Source organism: Triticum urartu, chromosome 3A (assembly GCF_056163025.1).
Source record: "Triticum urartu cultivar PI428250 chromosome 3A, HENAU_Tu73, whole genome shotgun sequence".
NCBI lineage: Eukaryota > Viridiplantae > Streptophyta > Magnoliopsida > Poales > Poaceae > Triticum > Triticum urartu.
The window spans coordinates 764,516-782,172 of NC_141875.1; the positions used below are offsets into that span (position 1 = coordinate 764,516).

General features: G+C 43.8%; 1 pseudogene; it reads left to right on the forward strand.

The window, feature by feature from the left end:
- The first annotated feature begins 1,220 nt into the window (after nucleotides 1-1,220).
- Nucleotides 1,221-17,440, forward strand: LOC147977508 (uncharacterized; annotated as a pseudogene).
- The last annotated feature ends 217 nt before the right edge of the window (nucleotides 17,441-17,657 follow it).

A 17,657-nucleotide genomic window follows, 5' to 3' on the forward strand; every position in this document is an offset into this window, starting at 1 on the left:
GAACAACGCACCCAACAGCAGCTACTACATGATCTAAACCTCAGGCGTTCACATCCAGCGAGCCTGCGGCAACATCTGCTCCCACAGCGTTGAGGACCCCCGCTCCAGGATGCTCGATCAGAGCATCTTCCACCGCTGTAACAGCCCCATTGTCTAGCTCAAAGAACTCTCTCATGGGAAAAATTACACTAGGAGGAAGCTGCTCCGTGAACTTCACCGTGAAGGCATCTAGGGTGGCTATGGTGACGTCCTGCCCGTTCTTGATGATGCCCTAGCTGGGGCCAGTAAACTGCTCAGCCGTCTGTGCCACCGTCGTCGTTGCTGCGAGGACAGCAGGGCGCCTGATCCTCTGTAGGAAGAGGCCACCCACCTTGGAGATCTTCATGCCAGCGAGAGTTTTCCGGCAGGCTGCCGGCTTCCTTGGTGGTGTTGAAGCAGGGGAAGGAGGGAGGGCCGGAGCATACATCAACGGCGCTGGCTGGTGGGCGCAGAACAACGGCTCCGGGAGATCCACCCCCAGGCTTGGCACAAGCAGCTCAGCAAGCCCCGCCAGCAGAACATCATCATCTGCACGTTTACGAGCCCGTGGAGAGGTTGGGGTTCGCTGTAGGGGGCCACTGCCGAGGAAGGGTGGTGTAGGAGATGCCTCGAAGCCGGGAGGGCGTACTGGCGAGACGTGGAGGAGGGGGCTCAACATGGAGGCCGGTGAGCAAAGCTCAATGAGTGTTGGACTCCTCTCTTGGATGGCCTCTGTAGCAGCCCTAGCCTCGTCACGCCTTGGAGGGTTTTGGTGAGCGGAGCATGGCCGTGAGGGCGAGGGGCGGCGAATCCGGAGGAGTGTGTGCATCCCTTGAGTCCAGCTTGGCACTGCCTAGGCGCGCGTTCCTAGACGGGTTGTGACCACGAGCCTCCACAGGAGCAGCCAGAGCCGTGGCAGGACCCTAAACCCTAAACCCTAAACTACTTATTTCACATTCACATATGAACCCTAGCACCAAACCCTTACCTTTATCAGGCCAAACCCAAGACTTTCACGCACATAACTCTAGCCTAAAATCATCGCCCAAAACCTTAGCTTGACTGCGCAGCAAGAAACGTAGCGACATCCTACCACTACATGGCCATCGATCCACCGTCAAACACACCTAACAGCCGGGCTAGCTGACGGCGAGAAGAGCAAGAACGAACACAGGGGCGAGGCAGAAAAGAGACGAGGTGAGATGATGCTCACCATAATCCAGAGGGATGATGCCGAGCGGGTGGACAAGATGAGCGGAAGGAGGTGCTCCATGCCGCCGGTGAACTATGGCGGTGACGCCGTGGTGGCTGATGTCATCAGCAAATCGTCTAGGTTGTCGCCCTTGATAGGACAGGAGACCTCCTGGCCGGCATCGAACGGATCTTAACAGGAATCGACTGGAATTTAATTCAGGTGCCTGTAGTGCGGGTTAATTGAAAGAAAGGCAGGGGTTTTGTGAAAATGTCCCAGGCGCTGACCGGTCCGCCCAAGGAGTGCCACTTGTCGCGTTGTGATTGGCTTTGGACTAAAACATCACATGTGGTGCAAGTTGAGGGATTCATGAGTTGCGTTTTGCATGTTTTGGACCAAATCATCAAATTTTGCGCAAGTTCTAGGATCTGGGGTGCTATTACCTCTTATACTTGTGAGGAGAGTTTAGGATGAACCAAGTGTGTTGTAGAATTGTAGGCATGTGAATGCATTAGCATCCACACAAGTGAAGTGAAGACACAAATTCATCACGATAGGCCGTTCGCATATCATGGATAGTATCTAGAATTGGGAGACATGGAGAATTGCAAGATGCATTGATTGTAGATGACATGTAGTACTAACACAGTGTTGAGGGCTCATGACGGGAAATGAGCAAACAAGGTTCAATTAGACTTTGCAGCAAATAATCAAGTGACCTGGCACCGCCAACCAAAGAGGTGGCTAGCCTAATCACATTCCACAAAATAGAACCGATAGGGTAGCTTAGATTTTCCATTCACCAAATTGTGGGTTTGCACAATTTTTTAATACAACCCGAACAATATCTACTACCATAAGTTATGTCCTCTTTCGAGGACATACCATCACCAATCATGACTGAATCATCTCTCTCCTCCTCACATGCTCCAAGATTACTTGCGCAGGTGTAGTTGTGCCCAAAATCTTAAGAGCTCAGATCTTTTTTCTTTCCGGGGATAAAGGTCACACTCATATATATAGGGAAAATGCATCCTACTAGCGGGTGTAGTTACACCCATGTCTCATATACTATCATGTGGTAGTATATACATTACATTATTATTTTTAGTGCGTTCATATACTATATCTAAGATACTCCAAAATGAGTTATATGAAAAATTGCAAGTTAGCCCATAATTTTTATTGTATTTGTGAAATACGTATATTTTTGTACGTAAAATGGAGTATGCTCATAATATGATCTATACTACCAAAAAAGTAGTATGTATACTACCTAAATATTCTTACATACTAGATACTATATGTACATACACTCCGACATGATAGATACTACCTAGATTAGACGATGTGTGTTGGTGCCTGGTCAGGGCACATGATCAAGCTAGTAGGTGTAGCAACATTGATCGTCGGGAATGTTGCTTTGGGTTGATTCTTGTATTTATTTTTGTTAGAATCTTTTAAATAATATAATATATTTGGATGTTTGCATCGCTCGATGTTGATGCCATGTTTATGGTCCTCCTTTTGGAAAACAAACTCAACAGCTTCCTCCGGAATCTCGATCGCAAAAAAAAAATTATCAGCTTCCTCCGAAGACAGCAAGGTGAGCGATGTAAAACGGAGGAGAAGGGACGGGGTGGCGTCTTCATACATACATACATAAAAATCAATGGTTACCTATGTTTTTTTTTACAAATCAAACAACTAACCATCGTCATGATGCTGCTCTTTAGTTACTTCAATTATAAAACAAAGCAGAATGAAAGAATGGCTGCAGTTTGCTGTGTGGCTTTCCCTAGCCAATCTGTTATACTCCTGCGTGCATCTCCCGGTTCTCGCATTTCTTCTCTGAATTAGCACCGTGAAGACGCAGAAGCTCGGCGCTTCCGTCTTGTCAAGCTGCTCTTGTCTGCTGTCAAGGTACGTATTTATGATTACTACCATCCATTTGTTTCCTTTCTTCGATCACTCGAAAAACTTAGGAGTTCCACGTGATCAAGTAAACCACTGAACTAAATTCAGCATAAGTTATAGCTTAAGTAGTCGGCTGTGACATTTCAGTTATTAATATGGAAACCATTGTACCAGATCAATACTGTTTCTAGATTAATATGGAAACCATTGTACCAGATCAATACTTTTTCTAGATTAATATGGAAACCAATGATGATGCATCAATCGTCTTCCCCGCACCGACCCAGCTGGCTACTCAGAAACTTCACATTGTATTTCCTTGTCTCCCTTTGTTATGTACAAGACGTTTGCTTACTACCATTGTCAGAACTCTGTCCCCTTTCTATCTACAAAGGGAATAATAAGGGAGGTAAATATAATCGACGATGACAAGGGGTGTATTACCGTATATAGCTTTTCCGAGACAATCCACCCATGGAAGCATCAGTGTCTAGCTGGAGGTGAAAGGCCTTGGCCGGCATACCACAAAGCATTGAGCATCATCTTAGCACAATTCCTCATCAAGTGTGCTTGATTATTCGAATTGGCGCCTAGCCTGGAATTCTTGATGCCTCACAACCCTACATTACTCATGCATGACCTCATATGTGTCATTTTTTTTCTCCCGCGAAGTCGTAAATATATATACCTACGACGTATATAGTTGGCTGGCACACCATGAGCTTAGGTCTGCACACGGGCTTTTCCTATGATAGCTTCATAGCTACGGTTCCAAGGAGAGAAATAAGAGAAGCGAAGGTTGGTATATATTGAGTAAGATGCGAATGTGATCTTGATAGTGGGAGACGGAGAAAAAACTTATGAACAAGTATAACTCTCATTATTTTCGGCACACCTACCCACTGTGTAAGTAATCTTAGAGCACATGAGGAGAGGGTAGATAATGTGATCGCCACTCGAGTTGGTATGTCCTTGCAAGAGGGCCGAGAGCTTAGGCTGCTGTCAATTCATTGATGCTTAAATGAGGTGCTAACCACACTAAATACCTTAGCAAGTATATTCCCCAATGCATAGGTGCTTAGGTTCTTGTAGCTAAGCTTCCCTCCTTTAGATTGGTCGTGATGGTAGTATCATAACTAGTATCGTGCATGCCAACTAGGCAATTTTGAGGTGCCATAAAATTAAATGAAGAAAGAGATACTTGAGTATCATATCATGATACCGTATCATAATATGTTATGCTACTATGTGTCATGTGTGACAATAAATAAAATATTACATGATACTAATGTATGATACTACGCATTAGGGGGGGGGGGGTATTATCATATGCATGGTACTACTATATGATACTTCCCATTACAACCAGCCTTAATGATTTAGCAACTAAAGTTCTCCACGCATTGGTGGGCTTCTTTCATTTAAATGTTTTGCCTAGGTTCACGCGCTTTCCATTGTTTCTTCCTGAGTCTCCACATTCATCTCTCTTCTCTTAATTAACTTGCCACATCAGATTTTTCGTCTACATGACAGGCTTAGCATCTGTACAAGGTGGAGCATTGAGAGGGGCCTTATGGTAGTGTGTAGTGTTTAGTTTGTATCGAATGTTTGTGCAAACCTACAAATTTAATGGGTGGCAAATTCATTACAACATGCCCTAACAGAATCATCACTACATCCTGTTTTTTTTTCAAAATGACGATGGATCTCTTTTGAAAAAGAAATCATATATTTTTTGTAAAAAGTAATCGTAGTTTTTTTAAATTATGATGGATCTCTTTTAGAAAAACAAACTTCTGTTTGGACCCCAATAACTAGCGATCCATCGCCAGGGAGCAGCTCCAAGTGGTCGTTTTTCATTATTTGCTGGGTGGCTCAGTCAGCTATTTTAATATATTAAAAAGATGCCATAAAGCAAAAGAACATTTTCTTATAAAAAGAAGAAAAAATCCAAAGTTTAGCAAAATTCCATGATCTGAATTTATGAAAAATGTTGTCATGTAATATCAGAAATTACATCATAATTAAAAAATGTATTTAAATTTGACATGGTCTTATAAATTTTGCTTGCCGTGTCAACAAAAGAAGAAAATATGACATGACAAAAAATGCTATCTCTTAATAAATAAAAATGAAATCTCTTAATAAAAAAATGCCATCTCTTAATTATAAAAATTTCATCTCTAAATATTAATAATAAACGCCATCTATTAATAATAATAGTTAATGTCATCTCTTAATAATAAAAAAATCCATGTACAAAAACAAACTTGACTTGTTAAAAAAATGTTTAAATTGCCGGCACGTCTTCTCGAGGAGGATCCTAATCTCCTCGAGGACAACCGCGAGTCGTTAGAGATCTACGGTGACGTGCTCAAGGAGATGCACTAGTAGGAGGATGACTACATAGACTTGGACACTACACTTCTAAGGAAAACCTTATACATAGAATCTTACCAGCAGCGCGGTTTAACGTAAGGCGCTACTACTACATAGCAGTAGCGTGTGACAAGAAACCGCACTACTGGTAACCACATAGCAGTAGCGCATCAGGAGGAACGAGCGCTACTACTGGAATTGCCGCGACGTTGCCGCCAGACTAGACTTAGTAGTAGCATCGTTTTCGTAACTGTGCTACTGCTATTGCACTTAGCAGTAGCGCTTTTCACCAACCCTCACTGCTGCTAAGTTTAGTCCCCTCTTTGCAACTAAGTTTAGTCCCACCTCGCTCCGCAAACAAGGTGTTACCACCTTAAATATGTTACTTCTCAAACTATCACAATAACTTGGTCTTCATTGAACTATATGTGTAGGATTTTTGGTTGCAATATGAATCTTCACTGGTTGCTAAGCCGGTGAGGATTCATAATGAAAATTTAGATTCTACACAAAAAGATATTGATGACCAATGTATTTTTGATTTTTTTACATGCTTAGCCTTAGCAGTAGCGCAGTAAAAAGAAATGGCGCTACTGCTACGGCGTTTAGCAGTAGCGCTTTACCCTAACGCGCGCTACTGCTAAAGCCATCCTATCTTCTCCACCAGTCGCCGCTCACTCTCCCCTCTCCACTCCACTCTCACTCTCCCCCGCACCCCGTCGTCCCCCGTCGCCGATGTTCGGCCCTCCCCAACCACCGTCGTCGCCCGCCGCCGCCGATGCTCCTGCTCTTCCATCGAGGTAGTTCCTCCATCCCTCCTCCTTCCACCTCCCTCCCCTCCTCGTCTCTACCTGTCCCGATCCCTCCCTCCCTCCTTGCACATCCCTCTCCCTCCTCACTCCCGCCTCCTCCCTCCCACCTCCCTCCACGCCTCATCCGTCCTCCTCCTCCCTACCTCATCCGTCCTCCTCCTCCCTTCCTCCCTCACTCACCCCTCCCTTCGTTCCTACTCCCTCCACCTCCTTCTGTTTTTAAAATTTTAATAATAGAAATTTTTAGGTATTAAATTTAGTAATAGAAGTTTGTAGTAAGAAAATTTAGGGTAAAAATAGGGTAATAGAAAGTTTAGTAAGTTTCCAATAGAGTAGAACACTTACATTGCATTGTTTTTAGTAAGTGTTTAATAGAACTAGTTTATTTAGTAAGTGGTTAATAGAACTAGTTTAGAGAGAGAGAGAGAGCGCTATATTGCCAAATTTAGTTATGTTATGATTATATATAAATATATTGAAATGTTAGGGTAATAGAAATTTAGTTTATATTTTATTTTTGCAGAAATCAAGGAGCCCTGCATCATCCCCGCCGCCACCCCCCCCCCCCTCCGACTTCGAGGTGAGACCAGCCAAATCCCCATGTCGTTGATGATGTAGATTTTTTGATAGTTGTATTAGAGTAGTAAATACATGAGTAGCTGTGACAATTTTCATGGAATAGGAAATTTTCAATGTAGGTCTTTCAAATATGATGGAGATTTAGACATGTGATATGTAGTGTTGTGTAGTACTAGTGCTTGTCCAAGTGGCCTATGTTTGCAGAGAACACCTCACAGTGGCCTATGTTTTGCCGGAGTGTTGATTAATTTCCATTCCGGAAAATTTCAGGCCCCCGATATATGCCCTTTTTGGCAAAGGTCATGCCGGATTTTTCCGTGAATTTTTGCATGACTTGTGTTAGAATATGTAGAAATAACGAGTGGCCCAAATTTTGTAGAAAGATAATTAAATGACATTTCGGGTTGACTTTAAGTCTGTCGGGACTCCACCATATATATGAGAGAAGAAGAATGCCGACTGTTGTCCTGGGGGACGTTCTTCCTCTTCTTTCTCGTGATAGACCTTTTGGTAATGCATGGGAAGGAAGAGAAGAATGACCATCACCACCGGTCGCAAATGTCAAAGAGGAATCGGCGAGGGAGAGTCTCCAGCATATATGAGAGGACGAAGAATCCCGACTATTGTCGTGGGGATCGCTTCTCCTTTGTTCCCGTGTTCTAGGAATTTTGGTGTAATGCACTCGGGGATGAAGGGAGATGCGACCATCACCGCGATGGTCGAATATATACACCACGCTAGCTGAGAATTTTCAAGAAAAGACTCGACAGACCGATAGTCAACCTGTGATGAATAATAATGATATAATTTAGTTTTTGTAGTACATATATTTAATTTTAGAAGTTTAATCTTTCAATTATAAACATAGGAAATTTCTGACGATGATGATAGGATCCCGGAGTGCGACTGGTACATGCGGCGACGACTAGGGTCTGTGCGACGGGCCTCACCTGGTAGATGGTCAGCGCTTCAATATTAAGCTCGATGAGACCTTTGTTGTTAAAACGGTACGCAATGACAAGTCTTTTTTTGTAATTAAGCATGACTTCTGCTTCTTCAACGTGTAGTTTCTGTCTTTTTCAATTCGACTAGCTTATCCCATGCCATGCAAGACGCTATGCCTTGGAGCATCTCAATTTCGAAGATCATGAAAATGTGGAGATAAAGATAATTCACCTCAAGACCCATCATGGTTATGATTTTGTTGTAAAGTTATACAATTCGAAGAGCGTATATCACATTTTGGTTGCTCGAATTGGGAAGCACTGTGCAAGGCGTATGATTTTTAGGAGGGTATGCATGTCACCTTCGATGTTGGTGATCCTGAAGATGACATCGAGAAGAGAATATGGGCATTTGGGTCGTTGTTGATACGCTTCCAGTTCTACCTCTATGTTAGTCTCTCAATCATATTTATTAAGTAATTTATATTGTTTATTTCAAAATAGTTGGCAGCTTATTTCCATTGACAGCTTATTTTCATTCTTCAAAAAATGTACGGAAGATGGTAGACAGAACCTACTACACTGATGGCGTTGAATTAACTTATCAGGGGAAAGATCATCTTATCTCCTTTATTACTGATGTTGAGAATTACAATATCAATTATGAAACTCCTGCACATTTTGGTCAATACGTGCCACTAGTGCACGTGTTGAACTACGGTAACATCCATGGAGATGGTAATGTAAGATTTTTTTACTATTACGGCATCCGTGCATCTTTTGCATAAATTCTTCTAAAGCAAAACTACATTGTTAACTATGACGTTATTATTATGTTTTTCAATAGAAAATCCTGAAAGATTGTGTGGCTGATCTGATGTGTCAAAAAGGTCGCCTTGATGTTATTAGCTTACGGCCAGGTCATCCTAGGCTTCACCGCTGTTCATACCAGATTTCTAAAACCGATAAAGACATGACAATCAAAGAATGTAAAAAATGTATGGACAATCATAGGGAGCTACTAGGAAGCAACACTGTGCGAAGCGCAAGAATTGGAGCCAGGATAATCTCCATTCTCCATAATGGAGCGTCAGGGCCTATCTTGTTTTATGCTATTTTAAATTAGAGAGGTTATTAGGTCGTAACTAATACTCATATGATGATGATGAGGAGGAGTTGTGATTATGACTAGTGACCAAGTTGTTATATGATGTCTCATGGACGAACATGATGATCATGAGGAGTTGTTATATGACAATGATGTATTATGATGATAAGTTGTTAATGATATTATGACGATGATGATGATGAGTTGTTATATCAATCCATTACATGGTCACTTTGGATCCATCCACTTGAAACTAATCCGCGGTTCTTTTACCCAGTGATGTAATAACTCATTATGATGCATAAACAATCTCTAAATTGCTACTGTATTAAAACTTGTATAATGGTGCATGAATACGACATAAAATAAAAAAGAAATAGAATAAGTAATAATAGTAGTAGTGCGTGTAGGGAGGCGCGCTGCTAGTAACTACCAGAAGTGTGTTCTTCAAGAAGCGCTACTACTAAGAAGGTATAGCAGTAGCGCGGGTAGACAAAACGCTACTGCTACACTTTAGTTGTAGCGCCGTAGCAGTAGCACGGTCACCCGCGCTATTGCTAGACAAAAAACCAATGCTACTCCTAGGCTTTTCCCTAGTAGTGTTATCGTCCTTGAGTTATCCGAGGAGGAAGAGCAGATGCAGTACTAGTTGGGGCTTGGTCTGCCACCCACGACCAGGTGGCTAGCCTTCCTTCAGGGGGGGATCGATGAAGGAGCCTAACCCAGTCGATAATTCGTCAGACACCTAAGATTTGTACGACTATGATTTCCACGTATCCCACGCTAAGATAGCCTAATGGGAAGGGAGCTATCAAGGGACACTAGAACGATCACCGTAGCTACTATTGTCGTTTTTAGGATGTTTAAGTTTAGTATGTAACCAATAGTACTAGACTGTCTAAATTAGGCAACGAACTACTAGAATGTCTAAATTATGCACAAAATATGTCAAATTTCTCATTTTCCTTATTTTAAGTATATGCTACTTATCATTTTGCAAATTCAATTTTAGATAATATCATTTGGCATGTGTGCACATTTGTGTGTGAAACCGTTATCCTGGATTTTCAATTTGTCAGCGTGAGTACAAGAAATGGATCACGTGTGAACTAATTGTGTCCAAGTCAAGTTCCTGAAGGGTAAGAAGTTCTTCATAGATGTCCAGACGACTTCCTAACTAGGATGATATCTTTTAGTTCAACACATTGTGAGCGAGTTTCGTAGTTGCGCCCAAAATTCTGTCTTGTTGTTTTCTATTAAGTTTGCTCAAACCATCCCTTAAGGGGAAAGGAATGACCTCCCGGAGAAGGTCAACATTAGCATTGCTTAGATGATCACATTAGAGACCACCTTGATGCAGATGGCTCAAGCGACGAACTTCCCTATGCTTGACAGCAACGAGGCTATCCGAACCTATCTCGGTTGGCCTGGATGGAGTGACATAGCAGATGCCTACAGGATGGTATCTGGGTAAACGGTCACTTCTTCCTCGACTAGGACCGTGAGGAAATCATGATGTACTATAAGTATCATGACCCTGAGTCATCTGATTCTTACTCCCCTAACTACGGCTCTGACTCTGACTCTAGCTAGTAGGCATGCCATCTAGTCATACTATGTCAGTATTTTGTTGAACATGTTATATGCTATTAGTCATGTTGTGCTAGTACTTCATTGAACTTATTATAGAGCTAGTCATGCTATGTTAGCACTTCTTTAAACATGACATATAGTAGTAGTAATGTTATGTTAGTACATATTTGTTGAACATGTTATATATGTGCTATTACTGTTAAATTGAAAACTCGTGCCATGGTACATTTTGAGCCCAAATGCTCATTTTGGGCAGCGGCAGCATTTTTTTGCTAAGTTTAGCTCTCGTGACAACATTTTGAGACAAAGGTCTTAAAGTGCTGCTATGATTGCAAATATTAGTCATTTGGCTGAAAAACACTGTCGTGGCAACATTTCTATGCGTAAAAGTTACATAATTAGTGTTTCCTTCTCATGGCGTGCCAGTAGTGTTTTCTGTTACTGTTGGTGTGCCATCAGCATGCCACTAGTATATTTGTTACTGGTAACATAGGGGACCAGTAACATTTATTAGTGGCACCATATTTTTGCCTCCACCCCACCAATGTGGTTTCTGGCATTGCTACTACTAGCGTTTTCTATACTAGTGATGAGGAGTGGAGCAGGCACAACATGGGGGCCGCGGGCTTGGACCAATGTGGCCATGCATGGATCGTCTAGCCGAAGGTAGAGGGTGGACACAGGTCTGAAGACCCCATGCTAGCCGCAGGTGATTCTCCGACTTCACATAGCGAAGTCATAAAAGCTATAGTAGCCTAACTTCATGGATCTGAGTGGCCAAATTCAGCAGCAACGGACAGTATTTCCTCCCACAGTAAAGTCTACCGGTTTGTGTTCTACAGTATATACTACTTCTTGCAAGAAAAATGCTAGACTTACCGGAATCCCACTACGGATGCAAGTTACGTGATTGCATGGCCTAATCTCATTGATTTTCTCCCCACAAAATTAGCTGTCGGACCCAAAGTGTGATGAATCCTAGGTCTCCAGCTTATCTCTGTAAGCACTTTCTGTAGAAACTACCCGTTCCTTCTTGCAGTGCCACATCTCGGTCTCTAGCTTTTACTGGGATGCAGCACAAAGACCAAGTAAGGATATTGTATTTGTGGCTTGGCTTTTTTAGGTCAAAGAATATGTGCCATGCTCCAGCAAGGGGCTCTTGTCCAGGCTCCAACACTTATAAGAGCACGTAACCTGCAATTATTGATGCCTCCCAAGCCTACATTATTCATGACCAATGATATGTGTGTCGTAGCTTCATATAGGGTTCTGATGTGAGATAAGTTAGAGAAGTAAAGGTGAGCCTTTTTCGTTAAGTAAAGGTGATATATATTGAGTTAAATATGAGTGTGATCTTTGCCATGAAAAAGAAAACTTATGGGAAATTATAGCTCTCATTACTTTCTCACTCCACGGAACACCTATTCACGTTGCAACTATTCTCAGAGCATGTGAGAATGGGGAAACTAAAAGATCTCTTAGTGGGTTGTGTTGAGTTTGCATGAATATTTTTATAAACCCATGAACTTAATGGATGGTCAACTGATTACTATAGTCCCTCATTTCATGTTATACATTCATTCCAAAGCCAACCACAGAAAAAAAATTGTGTGATTTTCAGTGCATCGATCGTGGCCTGTTCGTTCAAGGGTACCAGTCGGATTAGAGCTTGACTTAATGAGTATACTGCAAAACACAGACAAGACATTCGTAGCATGGGCCAGCACTTTTCCTTGCAGGCTACAATACATGCGTGAATGTGCGCGAATTTCTCAAAAAAAGAAAAGATGCATGTGCACGTGGAAACCTGAATGAATCAGCTAATCAAGCTAGGCGCAGAGCTTCATGTTTCTTCTTCTCCCTGTCCATGTGGGCCCTGTATGTGCGTGTGCGCGTGTGCTGGGGTATCACTCTGGATCGATCATTCACCAACCCATATCTGTACACAGCAACAACAACTAATTGGACCTCGAGATGAGATTGACGAATGAAACCTGGTGTTTTGTTCGCTTAATAACAACATTCAATTGCTTCCGTTTCTGCCTGAGTTCGTTCGAGATCGAGATAGACAGCAAGAGTCTTCACTTATTACTTGCTTCTTCTTATCCATGTTATTATCATTTATTTATTTTGAAAACAAGAATATATTAATATCGCGAAGATATCAATCCATGTTAAACTCATATGGGGATAATTAATTATGCGACGGCTGGTGGATGCATTCTGCCTCTACCTCGTTGGTGTGCACGCGGATCAGAGCAGCCTCACTATCATGGAAGTATATGATATGTGGCTAGCTACTGCTACACTGCAATGGAACACGGAGCACCTTCCTCATGCTGAATCAGAACGTTCGTACCTTCTCCCTCTGTGAGCAAACCGGTGAAACATTTGTCTTAGTCTGCCCAGGTCATGACGTTGAGGACCATCGCATAAGCCAGGCTCAATCTTTGCATTAGCGTTGAGGGAGTCTGCAGCTTGTTGACTGGAATTCTTGATGCTTTACAAGCCTACATTACTCATGACCAATGACACTTGTGCCTGAGCTCTGCAGCATGACAACTACATATATCTACGATGTATATAGTTGGGTGGCAATCATAGGCTAGGGTCTGCACATGGCTCAATCGTGTACGAGTGTGATCTCTATCGTGTGGAAAAAAAAAATTCTGAACATTTATAACTCCAATTATTTTCGTACACCTATCTGCTGTGCAACTAACTCCAAATCCGGTTCCCCTCTGATGCCTGAGATGGCAGCGTCACTGCTCCTATAGCCGACCATGCTGGAGATCTTCCATGGCTCTATCCTCGATAAATGTGCCATTGCTCTTTGATCAGGATTTGAGCTAGGTTTTATGGCGAGTTTGGGTATGCGCGCCGTGCGATCTAATCGCCTCTGGTTCACAAGAGCGCTAGGGTTCTTCGCCAAATGGTTAATCGCCGGACAAGAACAAAAGCATTATAAGAAAAAAAAGGCACTCATGCAGCCATTAACCATGCATCACATGATCTCTGTGCACAGCTAAACTAAGGAGCGCCTTACCCTCTACTTTAACTTACATGTCCTATTTTTCGAGTTGCATTCGTGGCCGACTGCTTATACACACTGGTGATTAACACCGCGTTGGTTAAAGAGAGCGCCCCTCAGACAACAACGACAGAAGGGGGCCAGATTCAGAGGGAATGACGAAGTCCAGGGGAAGAAGAACGTGAGGAAATATGGACACGACAAGTGAAGAGGGGGAATAAGGTTGGACAATTGGCGGTGGAGCTGCCGTTGGCCCCGGCGAGGCGGGAGACGAGGGAGAAGTTAGGATTGGGACTACCAACACCAGGAAGAAAGCAAGACAAAGGTTGGGGTTGGCCAGTGGACGCTGTTGTTCTTTTGCGCGGCCCATCCCAACAGGAGACAAGAACATGGCCAAGCCCAACGTCGCATGTACCACACTTTCGACCCGTTTACTTAGGAGCTCTAAATGGTTTTGTGCAGCTGCTCTTTTGCTTCATTGGCTCCCCATTCCTGGTTCTTCCATCCGGACTCCGACTCCCCCCCGCGTCAACTACTCATGTTACTGTTCTGAATGTCTGTACATTCCTGCTGTTTGCGAAAATCCTCGTCAAAAACATTCCATGAATCTTCCAAGTGTTGTTGCCATAATATGGACAACAAGGAGTGAAATCAATAAAGTACTCGCACCATACAGGATCTGGATCCTTCGGCGTGACAATGCTCACAGGGAACCAGAGATTGTTGTATGCAACAAGGATTAACATGCCATAACATGGAACATATAAAGGACCCTAGACAACCCGCCTATCTGAAGGCATCGCATCGTGTGGTCAATCAGGCTCGCACGATTTACCTCGCAGGCAGTTTTACTCGGCGCTGTCAAACATCCAGCCACTCATCTCTTCCCACGTTGCTTTTTGGTGGTACAGTCAATGACGGGTGGGGTCTTTCCTTCCAAGCCCAGCTTTGCAGTGTGCCTGGAGCATATCCTTCGTGAGAAAAGAGTCCCTGCAGCGAGCGTGGGTTTCGCGCGGTGAAACCTAGGAGAAAAGCAATTCTCCCATGCACGGGAGGTCCGGTGCATGGGAGGGCCGTTGATATTTCCTTAAGATTCGATGGCATGCATTGACGCTGTTTATTATTTGGTCAGATCTTTCTCTGACTGACCACACGCAAGCCTATGCTTCACCATCGCATGCTTTTTATTTTATTATTTCCATGTTCAATTCTATTTTATCTTTTGTACCAAAAGAAAATATATGATCAGCCTGCATATTTGTGTTTGTGATGAGAACTTTAAAACTAGACCACTTTTGAATATATTTGAACAAGTTACATATAAAACTAAAAGTACATAAAACTATGAGATGTTTTGTTTAACACTATAAAAATTCAAAGTTTTTTTAGTAACACATTTTTTTTTGCGTGGAATTAATAATTTTGTATGAAACAAGTTTGAAGCATGTTGATTTAGTTGTCAAAAATATATTTTCTAAAATATATTCAATATTGGTCTTGTTTTAAAGATCTTGTCTGAAAAACCATAATTGTGCAAACTGAATGTAAATCAAACTTTTAATCCAACAAACAATAGGCATCTATTTACTTGAATGAAACTCAGTGAGTAGGATATCATTGAAACGTATGCTAGATGAGAGAGAAAGGAGTATAAATGATGTTAGTGGTCCCACACGATAACAAATAAAGCGGTGAATGCATGCACGGGAGGTCCCGTGCATGGTAGAAAATCCTCTCTCGTGAAACCTAGCCCCTGTGTCCCCTCCACCGCTGCGCCTCCTCCTCCTCCCCTTAACTTCTCTCCTGCCTGCCGTGGTCGCCGCCGCTCATCTCTTTCTTCCAGCTCAACTTCTCTCCCGCGTACTTCTCTCCTGCCTGCCCTGGTCGCCGCCGCTCATCTCTTTCTTCCAGCTCAACTTCTCTCCCGCGTCCGTCCCGGCAGGGCCGGCGACCTGCAGCCAAAGCGTGACGGCGGCATCGCTCGATTCCCTGTAGGAGAAAGAGAAGATGAGAGGGAGAGAGAAGAAGAAGGTGAGGAGGGAGAAAGAGAGAGGAAAGAGGAGATTTATGTGTGTTGGCTGATAGGGTCATCGGCCGCCGGCGACGTCGGGCGGGGCCTGGCGGTTGGTTCCAGATCCAGCGCAGGTCATCCCCATGGGTGAGCAGGGGAGGAGGGGTCTTCAAGGTTGGTGGATCAGCAGGATAGGCTGGCAGCTTGGGGGAGGACCGGAGGAGTAGCGAACTGGGAGCCATGGAGAGGCCAGCGTGGGCGAGCGGTTCCGTCATGGTGGTTTGGAGGGAGAGGGAGGAGGTCAGCGACGAGAGAAGCAGTCCGGCCCGGCTTCGTCATGGAGGATGCTGTCCAGCGGCACGGCTGCTCGTCCTCCTCCGCCTCTTCTTCCACAGACCATGGATTTGTGGTGTGTGGGGTTGTTTCCCTTTGTCACTAGACGATGGCTCCTGCTCCATCAGATTTCTTCCTCTTTTATGCTTGCACAACTCTAGCTTTTTCAGTTTCCCCGTCTAACTTTTTTGTGATATAAAATATTATGAAACAATGTCGTGCTATTGTTATTATTGATCAATGATGCTCTGTTTCTTTTTTGAAGTAGGAAGTGATGAATTAAGCAAGGAGGAAGGACGTCGTGTTTGATATTTGACCATTTCTCAACTCTAAATCCCAGGTTAGGATTGTCCCCTGTTAAGCATATGTAGCCGTACCTGCTGCTAAATTAATCATGCACGATGACACAATGATGTTTGATCTTTGACTGTTTCTTGCCTCTGAAACCCAAGTTAGGATTGCCCCTTGTTAGGTGTGTGCTTGTAGCTGCTGCAAATTAATCATGCACTTTTGGTTGCTCTATTATATATTCACCAAACAAAAATAGTTAGGTAAAGTCTAATTCGGTGTGCGGCCGAGACCATGATGCATGCCCATGACCAACAGCTGCGTTGCCGACCTCGATTGTGTGCCGCATCATTTCCGGCCGAACTCCATCTCACACTGCCACCGGGGTGCTTTGCCTCCACCTATTTGCATTGCTGAATGCTCAATTGTCGTGCGCCCTGTGGGTCAAGGATAACTAGATGGAGCAGCACGTGCCTGTCCCTTCTTTCATTGGCGGCAGGAGAAAGAGGATCCACCCACTCCCTTATGCTGATCCGAGCCTTCCTTGTGAGTTGGCTCCAATTTCTCTTTCTTTTATATGTGTGGGTGTACGTAGCTGAGGTGAGGAAATAAGTTCAGGTTTCACTGAGGTGGAGATCTCTCGATTAATATGCAGCTGTGGAGCTTCTCGAGGCACAGGACATGATGCCGCCCGGAGATGGGGATGGCCATGCCCGTGCCGGTGAGAGCATCACCGCCGGCAACGGCTCCAACGACCTCTCGAGGAGCTTCTCCATGAGCTCCTCGGATGACACCAACTCCAACATCATGTTCTCCGTGCCGGGCGGCAAGAAGGCCAAGGTGCTCGTCAACGGCGACGACGGCATGGTCAGCAGCTTCAGCAAAATCGAATGCCAAGTAGGACAAACTTCACATATCATATATACACTTCACATCCATCCGGACTCTGTTGCCCGTCAATTGTTTAATGCTACTAACACCTTGGTCCAAATTCAGTTTGGCCTGAAGAGCACGTCTCTGGACATGCCCGGCATGGACGACTACCTGCAGCTGCAGCAGGACTCTGTCGCCTGCGTAGTCCGCGCCAAGCTTGGCTGCGCCACTCACCCGCGAAGCAATGCTGAGAGGGTTAGTTAGTTTCCTGCAACATTTTTGGTGTTCGTCTTGGTGCCACACATGTTTGTACTGAATATTTTTCTTGCTTATGCTGTTTAGGAAAGAAGAACAAGGATTAGCAAGAGGCTAAGGAGGCTGCAACACCTCGTGCCCAACATGGACAAGGTAACTAAATCAGTTGAACTTATGCACGCTGTCAATCCTGTCACCACAGAGATGAAATTTTCACCATGAATTACAGAAGCTTGTACTCTCTGAAGTACTAAAACTGACGACTACATGCCTGCATATTTAGCGACATAAAACTAAATATTAAAGTACTAAAACTGATGATTC